Source organism: Cherax quadricarinatus, chromosome 24, assembly GCF_038502225.1.
Source record: "Cherax quadricarinatus isolate ZL_2023a chromosome 24, ASM3850222v1, whole genome shotgun sequence".
NCBI lineage: Eukaryota > Metazoa > Arthropoda > Malacostraca > Decapoda > Parastacidae > Cherax > Cherax quadricarinatus.
Window position 1 is genome coordinate 12,697,043 of NC_091315.1, and position 18,723 is coordinate 12,715,765.

Here is an 18,723-nt window from a genome sequence, read left to right on the forward strand (position 1 = left end):
ATTCTTTCTTCTGCTTCAGAATCTCCACGACTATGGTGCTGTTCGCACCTACTCCTAGTTTGAGGGACTGATTACCTCATCTTCTGTACATAGTTCTACTGTCTTCAAGTTATGTCCTAGAATTTGTATTGATAAAGCCACTGGATGGCGAAACGTCTACAATAAAGATACCCAGATGTTGCACATGTGTCTTACTCTCATCTTGTCGGTATTATATACCATTTCGTACACAACTTGTCAGACACTGCAACATCATGGAATCTTAATTCTGAGGACATGTACATAACCTTCACGACTACGACAACTACTTCTACAACTAACCCATCTCTTTGGGAAGGACCTACTTCCACTGGGGAATCCCGCCTACCAGTGAATATGCCCTCGTCTGCTACACCTGACGTTACTATATAAGCGCCAGGATTCTTTCTTCTGCTTCAGAATCTCCACGACTATGGTGCTGTTCGCACCTACTCCTAGTTTGAGGGACTGATTACCTCATCTTCTGTACATAGTTCTACTGTCTTCAAGTTATGTCCTAGAATTTGTATTGATAAAGCCACTGGATGGCGAAACGTCTACAATAAAGATACCCAGATGTTGCACATGTGTCTTACTCTCATCTTGTCGGTATTATATACCATTTCGTACACAACTTGTCAGACACTGCAACATCATGGAATCTTAATTCTGAGGACATGTACATAACCTTCACGACTACGACAACTACTTCTACAACTAACCCATCTCTTTGGGAAGGACCTACTTCCACTGGGGAATCCCGCCTACCAGTGAATATGCCCTCGTCTGCTACACCTGACGTTACTATATAAGCGCCAGGATTCTTTCTTCTGCTTCAGAATCTCCACGACTATGGTGCTGTTCGCACCTACTCCTAGTTTGAGGGACTGATTACCTCATCTTCTGTACATAGTTCTACTGTCTTCAAGTTATGTCCTAGAATTTGTATTGATAAAGCCACTGGATGGCGAAACGTCTACAATAAAGATACCCAGATGTTGCACATGTGTCTTACTCTCATCTTGTCGGTATTATATACCATTTCGTACACAACTTGTCAGACACTGCAACATCATGGAATCTTAATTCTGAGGACATGTACATAACCTTCACGACTACGACAACTACTTCTACAACTAACCCATCTCTTTGGGAAGGACCTACTTCCACTGGGGAATCCCGCCTACCAGTGAATATGCCCTCGTCTGCTACACCTGACGTTACTATATAAGCGCCAGGATTCTTTCTTCTGCTTCAGAATCTCCACGACTATGGTGCTGTTCGCACCTACTCCTAGTTTGAGGGACTGATTACCTCATCTTCTGTACATAGTTCTACTGTCTTCAAGTTATGTCCTAGAATTTGTATTGATAAAGCCACTGGATGGCGAAACGTCTACAATAAAGATACCCAGATGTTGCACATGTGTCTTACTCTCATCTTGTCGGTATTATATACCATTTCGTACACAACTTGTCAGACACTGCAACATCATGGAATCTTAATTCTGAGGACATGTACATAACCTTCACGACTACGACAACTACTTCTACAACTAACCCATCTCTTTGGGAAGGACCTACTTCCACTGGGGAATCCCGCCTACCAGTGAATATGCCCTCGTCTGCTACACCTGACGTTACTATATAAGCGCCAGGATTCTTTCTTCTGCTTCAGAATCTCCACGACTATGGTGCTGTTCGCACCTACTCCTAGTTTGAGGGACTGATTACCTCATCTTCTGTACATAGTTCTACTGTCTTCAAGTTATGTCCTAGAATTTGTATTGATAAAGCCACTGGATGGCGAAACGTCTACAATAAAGATACCCAGATGTTGCACATGTGTCTTACTCTCATCTTGTCGGTATTATATACCATTTCGTACACAACTTGTCAGACACTGCAACATCATGGAATCTTAATTCTGAGGACATGTACATAACCTTCACGACTACGACAACTACTTCTACAACTAACCCATCTCTTTGGGAAGGACCTACTTCCACTGGGGAATCCCGCCTACCAGTGAATATGCCCTCGTCTGCTACACCTGACGTTACTATATAAGCGCCAGGATTCTTTCTTCTGCTTCAGAATCTCCACGACTATGGTGCTGTTCGCACCTACTCCTAGTTTGAGGGACTGATTACCTCATCTTCTGTACATAGTTCTACTGTCTTCAAGTTATGTCCTAGAATTTGTATTGATAAAGCCACTGGATGGCGAAACGTCTACAATAAAGATACCCAGATGTTGCACATGTGTCTTACTCTCATCTTGTCGGTATTATATACCATTTCGTACACAACTTGTCAGACACTGCAACATCATGGAATCTTAATTCTGAGGACATGTACATAACCTTCACGACTACGACAACTACTTCTACAACTAACCCATCTCTTTGGGAAGGACCTACTTCCACTGGGGAATCCCGCCTACCAGTGAATATGCCCTCGTCTGCTACACCTGACGTTACTATATAAGCGCCAGGATTCTTTCTTCTGCTTCAGAATCTCCACGACTATGGTGCTGTTCGCACCTACTCCTAGTTTGAGGGACTGATTACCTCATCTTCTGTACATAGTTCTACTGTCTTCAAGTTATGTCCTAGAATTTGTATTGATAAAGCCACTGGATGGCGAAACGTCTACAATAAAGATACCCAGATGTTGCACATGTGTCTTACTCTCATCTTGTCGGTATTATATACCATTTCGTACACAACTTGTCAGACACTGCAACATCATGGAATCTTAATTCTGAGGACATGTACATAACCTTCACGACTACGACAACTACTTCTACAACTAACCCATCTCTTTGGGAAGGACCTACTTCCACTGGGGAATCCCGCCTACCAGTGAATATGCCCTCGTCTGCTACACCTGACGTTACTATATAAGCGCCAGGATTCTTTCTTCTGCTTCAGAATCTCCACGACTATGGTGCTGTTCGCACCTACTCCTAGTTTGAGGGACTGATTACCTCATCTTCTGTACATAGTTCTACTGTCTTCAAGTTATGTCCTAGAATTTGTATTGATAAAGCCACTGGATGGCGAAACGTCTACAATAAAGATACCCAGATGTTGCACATGTGTCTTACTCTCATGTTTGTTAATGTTTATGTTTGTTAATGTTGGTGGTTTATGTGTGTTAATGTTGGTGGTTTATGTGTGTTAATGTTGGTGGTTTATGTGTGTTAATGTTGGTGGTTTATGTGTGTTAATGTTGGTGGTTTATGTTTGTTAATGTTGGTGGTTTATGTGTGTTAATGTTGGTGGTTTATGTGTGTTAATGTTGGTTTATGTTTGTTAATGTTTGTGGTTTATGTTTGTTAATGTTGGTGGTTTATGTTTGTTAATGTTGGTGGTTTATGTTTGTTAATGTTGGTGGTTTATGTGTGTTAATGTTGGTTTATGTTTGTTAATGTTGGTGGTTTATGTGTGTTAATGTTGGTGGTTTATGTTTGTTAATGTTGGTGGTTTATGTGTGTTAATGTTGGTGGTTTATGTGTGTTAATGTTGGTTTATGTTTGTTAATGTTTGTGGTTTATGTTTGTTAATGTTGGTGGTTTATGTTTGTTAATGTTGGTGGTTTATGTTTGTTAATGTTGGTGGTTTATATTTGTTAATGTTTGTGGTTTATGTTTGTTAATGTTGGTGGTTTGTTTGTTAATGTTGGTTTATGTTTGTTAATGTTTGTGGTTTATGTTTGTTAATGTTGGTGGTTTATGTTTGTTAATGTTGGTGGTTTATGTTTGTTAATTTTGGTGGTTTGTGTGTGTTAATGTTTGTGGTTTATGTGTGTTAATGTTGGTGGTTTATGTTTGTTAATGTTGGTGGTTTATGTTAATGTTGGTGGTTTATGTTTGTTAATGTTGGTGGTTTATGTGTGTTAATGTTGGTTTATGTTTGTTAATGTTTGTGGTTTATGTTTGTTAATGTTGGTTTATGTTTGTTAATGTTTGTGGTTTATGTTTGTTAATGTTGGTGGTTTATGTTTGTTAATGTTGGTGGTTTATGTGTGTTAATGTTTGTGGTTTATGTGTGTTAATGTTGGTGGTTTATGTTTGTTAATGTTGGTGGTTTATGTGTGTTAATGTTGGTTTATGTTTGTTAATGTTTGTGGTTTATGTTTGTTAATGTTGGTGGTTTATGTTTGTTAATGTTGGTGGTTTATGTTTGTTAATGTTGGTGGTTTATGTGTGTTAATGTTTGTGGTTTATGTGTGTTAATGTTGGTGGTTTATGTTAATGTTGGTGGTTTGTTAATGTTGGTGGTTTATGTTTGTTAATGTTGGTGGTTTATGTTTGTTAATGTTGGTGGTTTATGTGTGTTAATGTTGGTTTATGTTTGTTAATGTTTGTGGTTTATGTGTGTTAATGTTGGTGGTTTATGTGTATTAATGTTGGTGGTTTGTGTGTGTTAATGTTGGTTTATGTGTATTAATGTTGGTGGTTTGTGTGTTAATGTTGGTGGTTTATGTGTATTAATGTTTGTGGTTTATGTGTGTTAATGTTGGTGGTTTATGTGTATTAATGTTGGTGGTTTATGTATTAATGTTGGTGGTTTATGTGTATTAATGTTGGTGGTTTGTGTGTGTTAATGTTGGTGGTTTATGTGTATTAATGTTGGTGGTTTATGTGTATTAATGTTGGTGGTTTATGTGTATTAATGTTGGTGGTTTGTGTGTGTTAATGTTGGCGTTTTATGTGTATTAATTTTTTGTGTTTATAAAACATTTATACAGACATACGATGGGTATTATAGAATTTTTTGAGTGTGTTTGCGAGTGACACTGTGTGAGGTATGACACTGTGTGAGTTATGACACTGTGAGGTATGACACTGTGTGAGGTATGACACTGTGTGAGGTATGACACTGTGTGAGGTATGACACTGTGAGGTATGACACTGTGTGAGGTATGACACTGTGTGAGGTATGACACTGTGAGGTATGACACGGTGTGAGGTATGACACTGTGAGGTATGACACTGTGTGAGGTATGACACTGTGTGAGGTATGACACTGTGAGGTATGACACTGTGTGAGGTATGACACTGTGTGAGGTATGACACTGTGTGAGGTATGACACTATGTGAGGTATGACACTGTGTGAGGTATGACACGGTGTGAGGTATGACACTGTGTGAGGTATGACACTGTGTGAGGTATGACACTGTGTGAGGTATGACACTATGTGAGGTATGACACTGTGTGAGGTATGACACGGTGTGAGGTATGACACTGTGTGAGGTATGACACTGTGTGAGGTATGACACTGTGAGGTATGACACTGTGTGAGGTATGACACTGTGTGAGGTATGACACTATGTGAGGTATGACACTGTGTGAGGTATGACACGGTGTGAGGTATGACACGGTGTGAGGTATGACACTGTGTGAGGTATGACACGGTGTGAGGTATGACACTGTGTGAGGTATGACACTGTGTGAGGTATGACACTGTGTGAGGTATGACACTGTGTGAGGTATGACACTGTGTGAGGTATGACACTGTGTGAGGTATGACACTGTGTGAGGTATGACACTGTGTGAGGTATGACACTGTGTGAGGTATGACACGGTGTGAGGTATGACACGGTGTGAGGTATGACACTGTGTGAGGTATGACACGGTGTGAGGTATGACACGGTGTGAGGTATGACACTGTGTGAGGTATGACACTGTGTGAGGTATGACACTGTGTGAGGTATGACACGGTGTGAGGTATGACACGGTGTGAGGTATGACACTGTGTGAGGTATGACACTGTGTGAGGTATGACACTGTGTGAGGTATGACACTGTGTGAGGTATGACACGGTGTGAGGTATGACACTGTGTGAGGTATGACACTGTGAGACATGACACTAAAGTAGGTGATGACGCTTTGAAGTGTGGTGACATTGTTACACTGTGTGAAGTGACTCCGTTTAAGGTATGGTGACACTGTGTGGTGGCATTGTGAGAGGTTCACTGGCACCGCTAGACAGTGCTTGGAACATTGAACAGTGATGGCACTGACACCTCTCCGAGTGCCATCAATGTTACACTGAGGAATCAAATACTTGTAAGCAGTCACCATGACAGCATTGTAGGCATCGAGGGTAATAAATACAGTGAATCTCAAGAATTATTGTCAGTGTTGAGTAGTTGCCAGGTCAGACAACAGGAGTTGCCAGGTCAGACAACAGGAGTTGCCAGGTCAGACAACAGGAGTTGCCAGGTCAGACAACAGGAGTTGCCAGGTCAGACAACAGGAGTTGCCAGGTCAGACAACAGGAGTTGCCAGGTCAGACAACAGGAGTTGCCAGGTCAGACAGCAGGAGTTGTCAGGTCAGACAGCAGGAGTTGCCAGGTCAGACAACAGGAGTTGCCAGGTCAGACAACAGGAGTTGCCAGGTCAGACAACAGGAGTTGCCAGGTCAGACAACAGGAGTTGCCAGGTCAGACAACAGGAGTTGCCAGGTCAGACAACAGGAGTTGCCAGGTCAGACACCAGGAGTTGCCAGGTCAGACAGCAGGAGTTGCCAGGTCAGATGGCAGGAGTTGCCAGGTCAGACAGCAGGAGTTGCCAGGTCAGACAGCAGGAGTTGCCAGGTCAGACAGCAGGAGTTGCCAGGTCAGACAGCAGGAGTTGCCAGGTCAGACAGCAGGAGTTGCCAGGTCAGACAACAGGAGTTGCCAGGTCAGACAACAGGAGTTGCCAGGTCAGACAGCAGGAGTTGCCAGGTCAGACAGCAGGAGTTGCCAGGTCAGACAGGAGTTGCCAGGTCAGTCAGCAGGAGTTGCCAGGTCAGACAGCAGGAGTTGCCAGGTCAGACAGCAGGAGTTGCCAGGTCAGACAGCAGAAGTTGCCAGGTCAGACAGCAGGAGTTGCCAGGTCAGACAGCAGGAGTTGCCAGGTCAGACAACAGGAGTTGCCAGGTCAGACAGCAGGAGTTGCCAGGTCAGACAGCAGGAGTTGCCAGGTCAGACAACAGGAGTTGCCAGGTCAGACAACAGGAGTTGCCAGGTCAGACAGCAGGAGTTGCCAGGTCAGACAGCAGGAGTTGCCAGGTCAGACAGGAGTTGCCAGGTCAGTCAGCAGGAGTTGCCAGGTCAGACAGCAGGAGTTGCCAGGTCAGACAGCAGGAGTTGCCAGGTCAGACAGCAGAAGTTGCCAGGTCAGACAGCAGGAGTTGCCAGGTCAGACAGCAGGAGTTGCCAGGTCAGACAACAGGAGTTGCCAGGTCAGACAGCAGGAGTTGCCAGGTCAGACAGCAGAGGAAGATCATTGAATTGGCCATTATTCAGAATATTGTCAATATCAGTACAACGAACGAAAATGGCGACCCTTCACTGGATACCTTCATTTTTATTTTTCAAGTTTGATCGACTATGTTGTAATGGGAAGAGTGGCAGATGCAGTTTAGTGTTGAAAAGTTCAAAATCCTAACTAATCCTTGGTAATGAAAATAACCTGAGGACGTGAATGCTAACTCATTTAGAATTTGATAATACATGACGTGAGAAGGAAGTGGGGGTCATAGAAAGCAAAAATGTTAAACAAAGTCAAGAGTGTTTAGGCTCCGTACTAAGGCTGAACACACACCTTACATATGCAATTAGAATTATATATAATGGGCGTCCAAAGGCTATGGCACAGCTCTATACCTCATTAGTAAGACCTAATCTACATTGTGTGGCGCAGTTGTGGTTTGTTAACTACAGAATGGATATTACTGCATTTGTGAACATACAGAGAAGGATGAGAAAATATATCCACTGTATAAGTTCTAAAGTCACATTGTCTGAAAAGACAAGATGAGGAAGACGTTATGAATGAAGTATACATGGAGAAGTTATGAATGAAGTATACATGGAGAAGTTATGAATGAAGTATACATGGAGAAGTTATGAATGAAGTATACGTGGAGAAGTTATGAATGAAGTATACATGGAGAAGTTATGAATGAAGTATACATGGAGAAGTTATGAATGAAGTATACGTGGAGAAGTTATGATTGAAGTATACATGGAGAAGTTATGAATGAAGTATACATGGAGAAGTTATGATTGAAGTATACATGGAGAAGTTATGAATGAAGTATACGTGGAGAAGTTATGATTGAAGTATACATGGAGAAATTATCTATGTAGAGGATATTATCGAGGAAAGAACTCAGGACAGTGGATTTAATTTTGATAAATTAAGAATCCAATAGGCTATAGGACAAGACTGATTTAACAAGAGAGTCGTAGATGAATGAATCACTTGTTAGACGACAGGAATGTGACACCACTTGTCCCAGGTTGCTCGTAGGTCTTCACTCATATTTCTTGTTTATCTGACTTGCCTGTATATACACCCACTTCCTTCCTAATCAAATAACGCTAGTGTGCGATGTCCAGTGTTTATATTCCCTGCAAAAGCCTATCTTTGTCTTATGGTGTGATTTATGATAAGACATGTGTGTCACTCGTGTATTTATATGTGATGTAGGTGTCAGCTAGATTTGTTGCGAGGTAAAGCAGTGAAAAAGGCCAAGCTATGTGACCAAAACCTCTGCTGAGCATCATATGACTGAGACCTGAGTCAGGAGGAAATGTCCAGTTTTTCTGACAGAATACTGAAGAGGGTAACTTGCTAGTCTAGTAATGATCAATGGTAAATGTACATGGTGTTGAGGATCACCTTTGTGGAAAACTCTTGCTACAACATTCTTTGTTAACGACCACCTTTAATTATTTGTTCCTTGTATAATTTCTGTTCAAATTTCCAATGGGTGACACGGAATTTGTTCTTTGAATTCGTTCTTTTGGCCTACCACCTTCCAAAGAATTTTCTTTTGGTATCCCTTTGGTTCCACTTTTTTTCTCAATTTATCATTGTTACCTCTTACTACCCTTGTGTGTTGTTATGTCTCCTGGTGGCGGCCAGCGTCCTCATCTCCAGGATTTTCAACTCTACTTGACGTGAGCGCTGCACACCCACTGTGAGCGCTACACACCCACTATGAGCGCTACACACCCACTATGAGCGCTACACACCCACTGTGAGCGCTACACACCCACTGTGAGCGCTACACACCCACTGTGAGCGCTACACACCCACTGTGAGCGCTACACACCCACTGTGAGCGCTACACACCCACTGTGAGCGCTACACACCCACTGTGAGCGCTACACACCCACTGTGAGCGCTACACACCCACTATGAGCGCTACACACCCACTGTGAGCGCTACACACCCACTGTGAGCGCTACACACCCACTATGAGCGCTACACACCCACTGTGAGCGCTACACACCCACTGTGAGCGCTACACACCCACTGTGAGCGCTACACACCCACTGTGAGCGCTACACACCCACTGTGAGCGCTACACACCCACTATGAGCGCTACACACCCACTGTGAGCGCTACACACCCACTGTGAGCGCTACACACCCACTGTGAGCGCTACACACCCACTGTGAGCGCTACACACCCACTGTGAGCGCTACACACCCACTGTGAGCGCTACACACCCACTGTGAGCGCTACACACCCACTGTGAGCGCTACACACCCACTGAGCGCTACACACCCACTGTGAGCGCTACACACCCACTGTGAGCGCTACACACCCCTGTGAGCGCTGTGAGCGCTACACACCCACTGTGAGCGCTACACACCCACTGTAAGCGCTACACACCCACTGTGAGCGCTACACACCCACTGTGAGCGCTACACACCCACTGTGAGCGCTACACACCCACTGTGAGCGCTACACACCCACTGTGAGCGCTACACACCCACTGTGAGCGCTACACACCCACTGTGAGCGCTACACACCCACTGTGAGCGCTACACACCCACTGTGAGCGCTACACACCCACTGTGAGCGCTACACACCCACTGTGAGCGCTACACACCCACTGTGAGCGCTACACACCCACTGTGAGCGCTACATACCCACTGTGAGCGCTACACCCACTGTGAGCGCTACACACCCACTGTGAGCGCTACACACCCACTGTGAGCGCTACACACCCACTGTGAGCGCTACACACCCACTGTGAGCGCTACACACCCACTGTGAGCGCTACACACCCACTGTGAGCGCTACACACCCACTGTGAGCGCTACACACCCACTGTGAGCGCTACACACCCACTGTGAGCGCTACACACCCACTGTGAGCGCTACACACCCACTGTGAGCGCTACACACCCACTGTGAGCGTGAGCGCTAGACACCCACTGTGAGCGCTACACACCCACTGTGAGCGCTACACACCCACTGTGAGCGCTACACACCCACTGTGAGCGCTACACACCCACTGTGAGCGCTACACACCCACTGTGAGCGCTACACACCCACTGTGAGCGCTACACACCCACTGTGAGCGCTACACACCCACTGTGAGCGCTACACACCCACTGTGAGCGCTACACACCCACTGTTAGCGCTGAGCGCTACACACCCCCTGTGAGCGCTACACACCCACTGTGAGCGCTACACACCCACTGTGAGCGCTACACACCCACTGTGAGCGCTACACACCCACTGTGAGCGCTACACACCCACTGTGAGCGCTACACACCCACTGTGAGCGCTACACACCCACTGTGAGCGCTACACACCCACTGTGAGCGCTACACACCCACTGTGAGCGCTACACACCCACTGTGAGCGCTACACACCCACTGTGAGCGCTACACACCCACTGTGAGCGCTACACACCCACTGTGAGCGCTACACACCCACTGTGAGCGTGAGCGCTACACACCCACTGTGAGCGCTACACACCCACTGTGAGCGCTACACACCCACTGTGAGCGCTACACACCCACTGTGAGCGCTACACACCCACTGTGAGCGCTACACACCCACTGTGAGCGCTACACACCCACTGTAAGCGCTACACACCCACTGTGAGCGCTACACACCCACTGTGAGCGCTACACACACACTGTGAGCGCTACACACCCACTGTGAGCGCTACACACCCACTGTGAGCGCTACACACCCACTGTGAGCGCTACACACCCACTGTGAGCGCTACACACCCACTGTGAGCGCTACACACCCACTGTGAGCGCTACACACCCACTGTGAGCGCTACACACCCACTGTAAGCGCTACACACCCACTGTGCTACACACCCACTGTGAGCGCTACACACCCACTGTGAGCGCTACACACCCACTGTAAGCGCTACACACCCACTGTGAGCGCTACACACCCACTGTGAGCGCTACACACCCACTGTGAGCGCTACACACCCACTGTGAGCGCTACACACCCACTGTGAGCGCTACACACCCACTGTGAGCGCTACACACCCACTGTAAGCGCTACACACCCACTGTGAGCGCTACACACCCACTGTGAGCGCTACACACCCACTGTGAGCGCTACACACCCACTGTGAGCGCTACACACCCACTGTAAGCGCTACACACCCACTGTGAGCGCTACACACCGACTGTAAGCGCTACACACCCACTGTGAGCGCTACACACCCACTGTAAGCGCTACACACCCACTGTGAGCGCTACACACCCACTGTAAGCGCTACACACCCACTGTGAGCGCTACACACCCACTGTGAGCGCTACACACCCACTGTGAGCGCTACACACCCACTGTAAGCGCTACACACCCACTGTGAGCGCTACACACCGACTGTAAGCGCTACACACCCACTGTGAGCGCTACACACCCACTGTGAGCGCTACACACCCACTGTGAGCGCTACACACCCACTGTGAGCGCTACACACCCACTGTGAGCGCTACACACCCACTGTGAGCGCTACACACCCACTGTGAGCGCTACACACCCACTGTGAGCGCTACACACCCACTGTGAGCGCTACACACCCACTGTAAGCGCTACACACCCACTGTGAGCGCTACACACCGACTGTAAGCGCTACACACCGACTGTAAGCGCTACATACCCACTGTGAGCGCTACACACCCACTGTGAGCGCTACATACCCACTGTGAGCGCTACATACCCACTGTGAGCGCTACACACCCACTGTGAGCGCTACACACCCACTGTGTTAAGATATGTTTTCAAAATTCAATTTGTTTATCGTATCTTCATCTAAATATTTAAATACTCTTTTAAATTCTGTATAATATCAGAGTTTCTCACAACATAGTTTATATTAACTTTGATAAACAGTCATAACATCTTCATCTCAGTATTTTCTTAGTTTCATTTCCGTTACTCAATATTTATCTAGTATTTAATTCCTTCATACAGTTATTATCTAATGTACTATAGTTATCGAAATAATTCTGTACAGATTTAGTCATTGTTAATATTTTACGTAATATTTTCATCATCCAAACTATAACTATATATATATATATATATATATATATATATATATATATATATATATATATATATATATATATATATATATATATATATATATATATATATATATTTATTTATTTTGTCGAGGAAAGTAGAGATCCTTGTGGCACCCCACTTGTGACATCTCCCCACCAAAATGTGTATTTTGTTGTTTGCAAATTATTCCTTGAGGAGGAATTATGTCAAAAAATTCCCTAATGACAAGATAAGAACAGTCTACCCATTTATTGGTAAATTTCTGTGGCTGTGTCATAATACTTCAATAAAACTGAAATATATCAATTTACAGGTGGAAAATAAAATTATTTACTAATAAATATGTGTATAAGTGTTTTATCCGCTTCTCTTGCAGTGTGTTCATGGTTTTTTTTTTTCCCCGACATTTAGCAGGGAAAACTTTCAGGTTTCTCGTCAATATTTAGATAAAGAACAACGTGTGACATCTTACATTTGTCTGGTAATTTATCTTCTATTTGTGAAATCATAATTTTTTGTACAAAATGGATAACATAAATCTTTTAAACTTTTCTACTCCCATCTGGTAATATTTTTCTCCTTAGCATCCAGTTGTATTTCTTCCTCAGCATCCAGTTGTATTTCTTCCTCAGCATCCAGTTGTATTTCTTCCTCAGCATCCAGTTGTATTTCTTTCTCAGCATCCAGTTGTATTTCTTCCTCAGCATCCAGTTGTATTTCTTTCTCAGCTTCCAGTTGTATTTCTTCCTCAGCATCCAGTTGTATTTCTTCCTCAGCATCCAGTTGTATTTCTTCCTCAGCATCCAGTTGTATTTCTTTCTCAGCTTCCAGTTGTATTTCTACCTCAGCGTCCAGTTGTATTTCTTTCTCAGCTTCCAGTTGTATTTCTACCTCAGCATCCAGTTGTATTTCTTCCTCACCGTACAGTTGTATTTCTACTTCAGCGTCCAGTTGTATTTCTTTCTCAGCGTCAAGTTGTATTTCTTTCTGAGCGTCCAGTTATTTCTTCCTCAGCGTCCAGTTGTATTTCTTCCTCAGCGTCCAGTTGTATTGCTTCCTCACCGTACAGTTGTATTTCTTCCTCAGCGTCCAGTTGTATTTCTCTCTCAGCATCCAGTTGTATTTCTTTCTCAGCGTCCAGTTATATTTCTTTCTTAGCGTCCAGTTGTATTTCTTCCTCAGCGTCCAGTTTAATCTCAGCATCCAGTTGTATTTCTTCCTCAGCGTCCAATTGTATTTTTTTCTCAGCGTCCAGTTGTATTTCTTTCTCAGCGTCCAGTTGTATTTCTTCCTCAGCGTCCATTTGTAATTTCCTCAGCGTCCAGTTGTATTTCCTCAGCGTCCATTTGTATTTTCCTCAGCGTCCAGTTGTATTTCTTCCTCAGCGTCCATTTGTATTTTTTCCTCATCGTCCATTTGTATTCTTCCTCAGCGTCCACTTGTATTACTTCCTCAGCGTCCAGTTGTATTTCTTCCTCAGTGTCCCTTTGTATTTCTTCCTCAGCGTCCAGTTATATTTCTTTCTCAGCGTCCAGTTGTATTTCTTCCTCAGCGTCCAGTTATATTTCTTTCTCAGCGTCCAGTTGTATTTCTCTCTCAGCATCCAGTTGTATTTCTTCCTCAGCGTCCAGTTATATTCCTTCCTCAGCGTCCAGCTGTATTTCTTTCTCAGCGTCCAGTTATATTTCTTTCTCAGCGTCCAGTTATATTTCTTTCTCAGCGTCCAGTTATATTTCTTTCTCAGCGTCCAGTTATATTTCTTTCTCAGCGTCCAGTTATATTTCTTTCTCAGCGTCCAGTTATATTTCTTCCTCAGCGTCCAGTTATATTTCTTCCTCAGCGTCCAGTTATATTTCTTCCTCAGCGTCCATTTATATTTCTTCCTCAGCGTCCAGTTGTATTTCTTCCTCAGCGTCCAGTTATATTTCTTCCTCAGCGTCCAGTTATATTTCTTCCACAGCGTTCAGTTATATTTCTTCCTCAGCGTCCAGTTATATTTCTTTCACAGCGTCCAGTTATGTTTCTTCCTCAGCGTTCCGTTATATTTCTTCCTCAGCGTCCAGTTATTCTCAGCGTTCAGTTATATTTCTTCCTCTGCGTCCAGATATATTTCTTTCTGAGCGTCCATTCATATTTCTTCTTCCTCAGCCTTCAGTTATATTTCTCAGCGTCCATTTATATTTCTTCCTCAGCGTCCAGTTATATTTCTTTCTGAGCGTCCATTTATATTTCTTCCTCAGCGTTCAGTTATGTTTCTTTCTCAGCGTCCATTTGTTTCTTCCTCAGCGTCCATTTATATTTCTTCCTCAGCGTCCATTTACATTTCTTCCTCAGCGTCCATTTATATTTCTTCCTCAGCGTCCAGTTATATTTCTTCCTCAGCGTCCATTTATATTTCCTCAGCGTCCATTTACATTTCTTCCTCAGCGTCCATTTATATTTCTTCCTCAGCGTCCAATTATATATCTTCCTCAGCGGCCATTTACATTTCTTCCTCACCGTCCATTTATATTTCTTCCTCAGCGTCCATTTACATTTCCTCAGCGTCCAGTTATATTTCCTCAGCGTCCAGTTATATTTCTTCCTCAGCGTCCATTTACATTTCTTCCTCAGCGTCCATTTATATTTCTTCCTCAGTGTCCAGTTATATTTCTTCCTCAGCGTCCATTTATATTTCCTCAGCGTCCATTTACATTTCTTCCTCAGCGTCCATTTATATTTCTTCCTCAGCGTCCAATTATATATCTTCCTCAGCGTCCATTTACATTTCTTCCTCAGCGTCCATTTATATTTCTTCCTCAGCGTCCAGTTATATTTCCTCAGCGTCCAGTTATATTTCCTCAGCGTCCAGTTATATTTCTTCCTCAGCGTCCATTTATATTTCTTCCTCAGCGTCTAGTTATATTTCTTCCTCAGCGTCTAGTTATATTTCTTCCTCAGCGTCCAGTTATATTTCTTCCTCAGCGTCCAGTTACATTTCTTCCTCAGCGTCCATTTATATTTCTTCCTCAGCGTCCAATTATATTTCTTCCTCAGCGTCCATTTACATTTCTTCCTCAGCGTCCAGTTATATTTCCTCAGCGTCCAGTTATATTTCTTCCTCAGCGTCCAGTTATATTTCTTCCTCAGCGTCCAGTTATATTTCTTCCTCAGCGTCCAGTTATATTTCTTCCTCAGCGTCCAGTTATATTTCTTCCTCAGCGTCCATTTATATTTCTTCCTCAGCGTCCATTTATATTTCTTCCTCAGCGTCTAGTTATATTTCTTCCTCAGCGTCTAGTTATATTTCTTCCTCAGCGTCTAGTTATATTTCTTCCTCAGCGTCCAGTTATATTTCTCCCTCAGCGTCCAGTTATATTTCTTCCTCAGCGTCCAGTTATATTTCTTCCTCAGCGTCTAGTTATATTTCTTCCCCAGCGTCCAGTTATATTTCTTCCTCAGCGTCTAGTTATATTTCTTCCTCAGCGTCCAGTTATATTTCTTCCTCAGCGTCCAGTTATATTTCTTCCTCAGCGTCCAGTTATATTTCTTCCTCAGCGTCCAGTTATATTTCTTCCTCAGCGTCTAGTTATATTTCTTCCTCAGCGTCCAGTTATATTTCTTCCTCAGCGTCTAGTTATATTTCTTCCTCAGCGTCCAGTTATATTTCTTCCTCAGCGTCCAGTTATATTTCTTCCTCAGCGTCTAGTTATATTTCTTCCTCAGCGTCTAGTTATATTTCTTCCTCAGCGTCCAGTTATATTTCTTCCTCAGCGTCCAGTTATATTTCTTCCTCAGCGTCCAGTTATATTTCTTCCTTAGCGTCTAGTTATATTTCTTCCTCAGCGTCCAGTTATATTTCTTCCTCAGCGTCCAGTTATATTTCTTCCTCAGCGTCCAGTTATATTTCTTCCTCAGCGTCTAGTTATATTTCTTCCTCAGCGTCCAGTTATATTTCTTCCTCAGCGTCTAGTTATATTTCTTCCTCAGCGTCCAGTTATATTTCTTCCTCAGCGTCCAGTTATATTTCTTCCTCAGCGTCCAGTTATATTTCTTCCTCAGCGTCCAGTTATATTCCTCAGCGTCCAGTTATATTTATTCTTCAGCGTCCAGTTATATTCCTCAGCGTCCAGTTATATTCCTCAGCGTCCAGTTATATTTATTCCTCAGCGTCCAGTTATATTCCTCAGCGTCCAGTTATATTCCTCAGCGTCCAGTTATATTCCTCAGCGTCCAGTTATATTTATTCCTCAGCGTCCACTTATATTTATTCCTCAGCGTCCAGTTATATTCCTCAGCGTCCAGTTATATTCCTCAGCGTCCAGTTATATTTATTCCTCAGCGTCCAGTTATATTCCTCAGCGTCCAGTTATATTCCTCAGCGTCCAGTTATATTTCTTCCTCAGAGTCCAGTTATATTCCTCAGCGTCCAGTTATATTCCTCAGCGTCCAGTTATATTTCTTCCTCAGAGTCCAGTTATATTCCTCAGCGTCCAGTTATATTTATTCCTCAGCGTCCAGTTATATTCCTCAGCGTCCAGTTATATTCCTCAGCGTCCAGTTATATTCCTCAGCGTCCAGTTATATTCCTCAGCGTCCAGTTATATTCCTCAGCGTCCAGTTATATTTATTCCTCAGCGTCCAGTTATATTCCTCAGCGTCCAGTTATATTACTAAGACTCCAGTTATATTCCAGTTATATTCCTCAGCGTCCAGTTATATTCCTCAGCGTCCAGTTATATTCCTCAGCGTCCAGTTATATTCCTCAGCGTCCAGTTATCTTCCTCAGCGTCCAGTTATATTCCTCAGCGTCCAGTTATATTCCTCAGCGTCCAGTTATATTCCTCAGCGTCCAGTTATATTCCTCAGCGTCCAGTTATCTTCCTCAGCGTCCAGTTATATTCCTCAGCGTCCAGTTATATTCCTCAGCGTCCAGTTATCTTCCTCAGCGTCCAGTTATCTTCCTCAGCGTCCAGTTATATTCCTCAGCGTCCAGTTATATTCCTCAGCGTCCAGTTATATTCCTCAGCGTCCAGTTATATTCCTCAGCGTCCAGTTATCTTCCTAGCGTCCAGTTATATTCCTCAGCGTCCAGTTATATTCCTCAGCGTCCAGTTATCTTCCTTCCAGTTATTCCTCAGCGTCCAGTTATCTTCCTCAGCGTCCAGTTATCTTCCTCAGCGTCCAGTTATCTTCCTCAGCGTCCAGTTATCTTCCTCAGCGTCCAGTTATATTCCTCAGCGTCCAGTTATCTTCCTCAGCGTCCATATCTTCCTCAGCGTCCAGTTATATTCCTCAGCGTCCAGTTATATTCCTCAGCGTCCAGTTATATTCCTCAGCGTCCAGTTATATTCCTCAGCGTCCAGTTATCTTCCTCAGCGTCCAGTTATCTTCCTCAGCGTCCAGTTATATTCCTCAGCGTCCAGTTATATTCCTCAGCGTCCAGTTATATTCCTCAGCGTCCAGTTATATTCCTCAGCGTCCAGTTATATTCCTCAGCGTCCAGTTATCAGTTATATTCCTCAGCGTCCAGTTATATTCCTCAGCGTCCAGTTATATTCCTCAGCGTCCAGTTATATTCCTCAGCGTCCAGTTATATTCCTCAGCGTCCAGTTATATTCCTCAGCGTCCAGTTATATTCCTCAGCGTCCAGTTATATTCCTCAGCGTCCAGTTATATTCCTCAGCGTCCAGTTATATTCCTCAGCGTCCAGTTATATTCCTCAGCGTCCAGTTATATTCCTCAGCGTCCAGTTATATTCCTCAGCGTCCAGTTATCTTCCTCAGCGTCCAGCAGTAATTTCTTCCCAGGTTCTTCAGTTTTTTCAACATCTTTAATTTCATCTGAATAAAAGTTTTTATTTTGTGCTGTTCTTGTCCACAATTTATTTTCACTATATTCATCACGTCTTCTACCATGTCTGTCTTTCTTTCTCCTCTCTATGTTGATTGACTCACTTTCTGTTTTACTTCCAAGTTTTTTCTTCGTCAAAGCTCTCCACTTCCATGCTTTATTCATTTCTTCTATACCTCCTTTTGGCACTAAACTCTTTGATTCCATTTTCACATGTCACAGAATTTTGTTTTTGTACAGATTATATATTTTTTTTTCAGGTAATATATTTCAGTAAGTCTGAAATACCGTTCGAAAGTATTGTATTTTCCAGTTTTATAAACCAGTCGTTCCTGTTTTATAAACCAGTCGTTCCTGTTTTATAAACCAGTCGTTCCTGTTTTATAAACCAGTCGTTCCTGTTTTATAAACCAGTCGTTCCTGTTTTATAAACCAGTCGTTCCTGTTTTATAAACCAGTCGTTCCTGTTTTGTAAACCAGTCGTTCCTGTTTTATAAACCAGTCGTTCCTGTTTTATAAACCA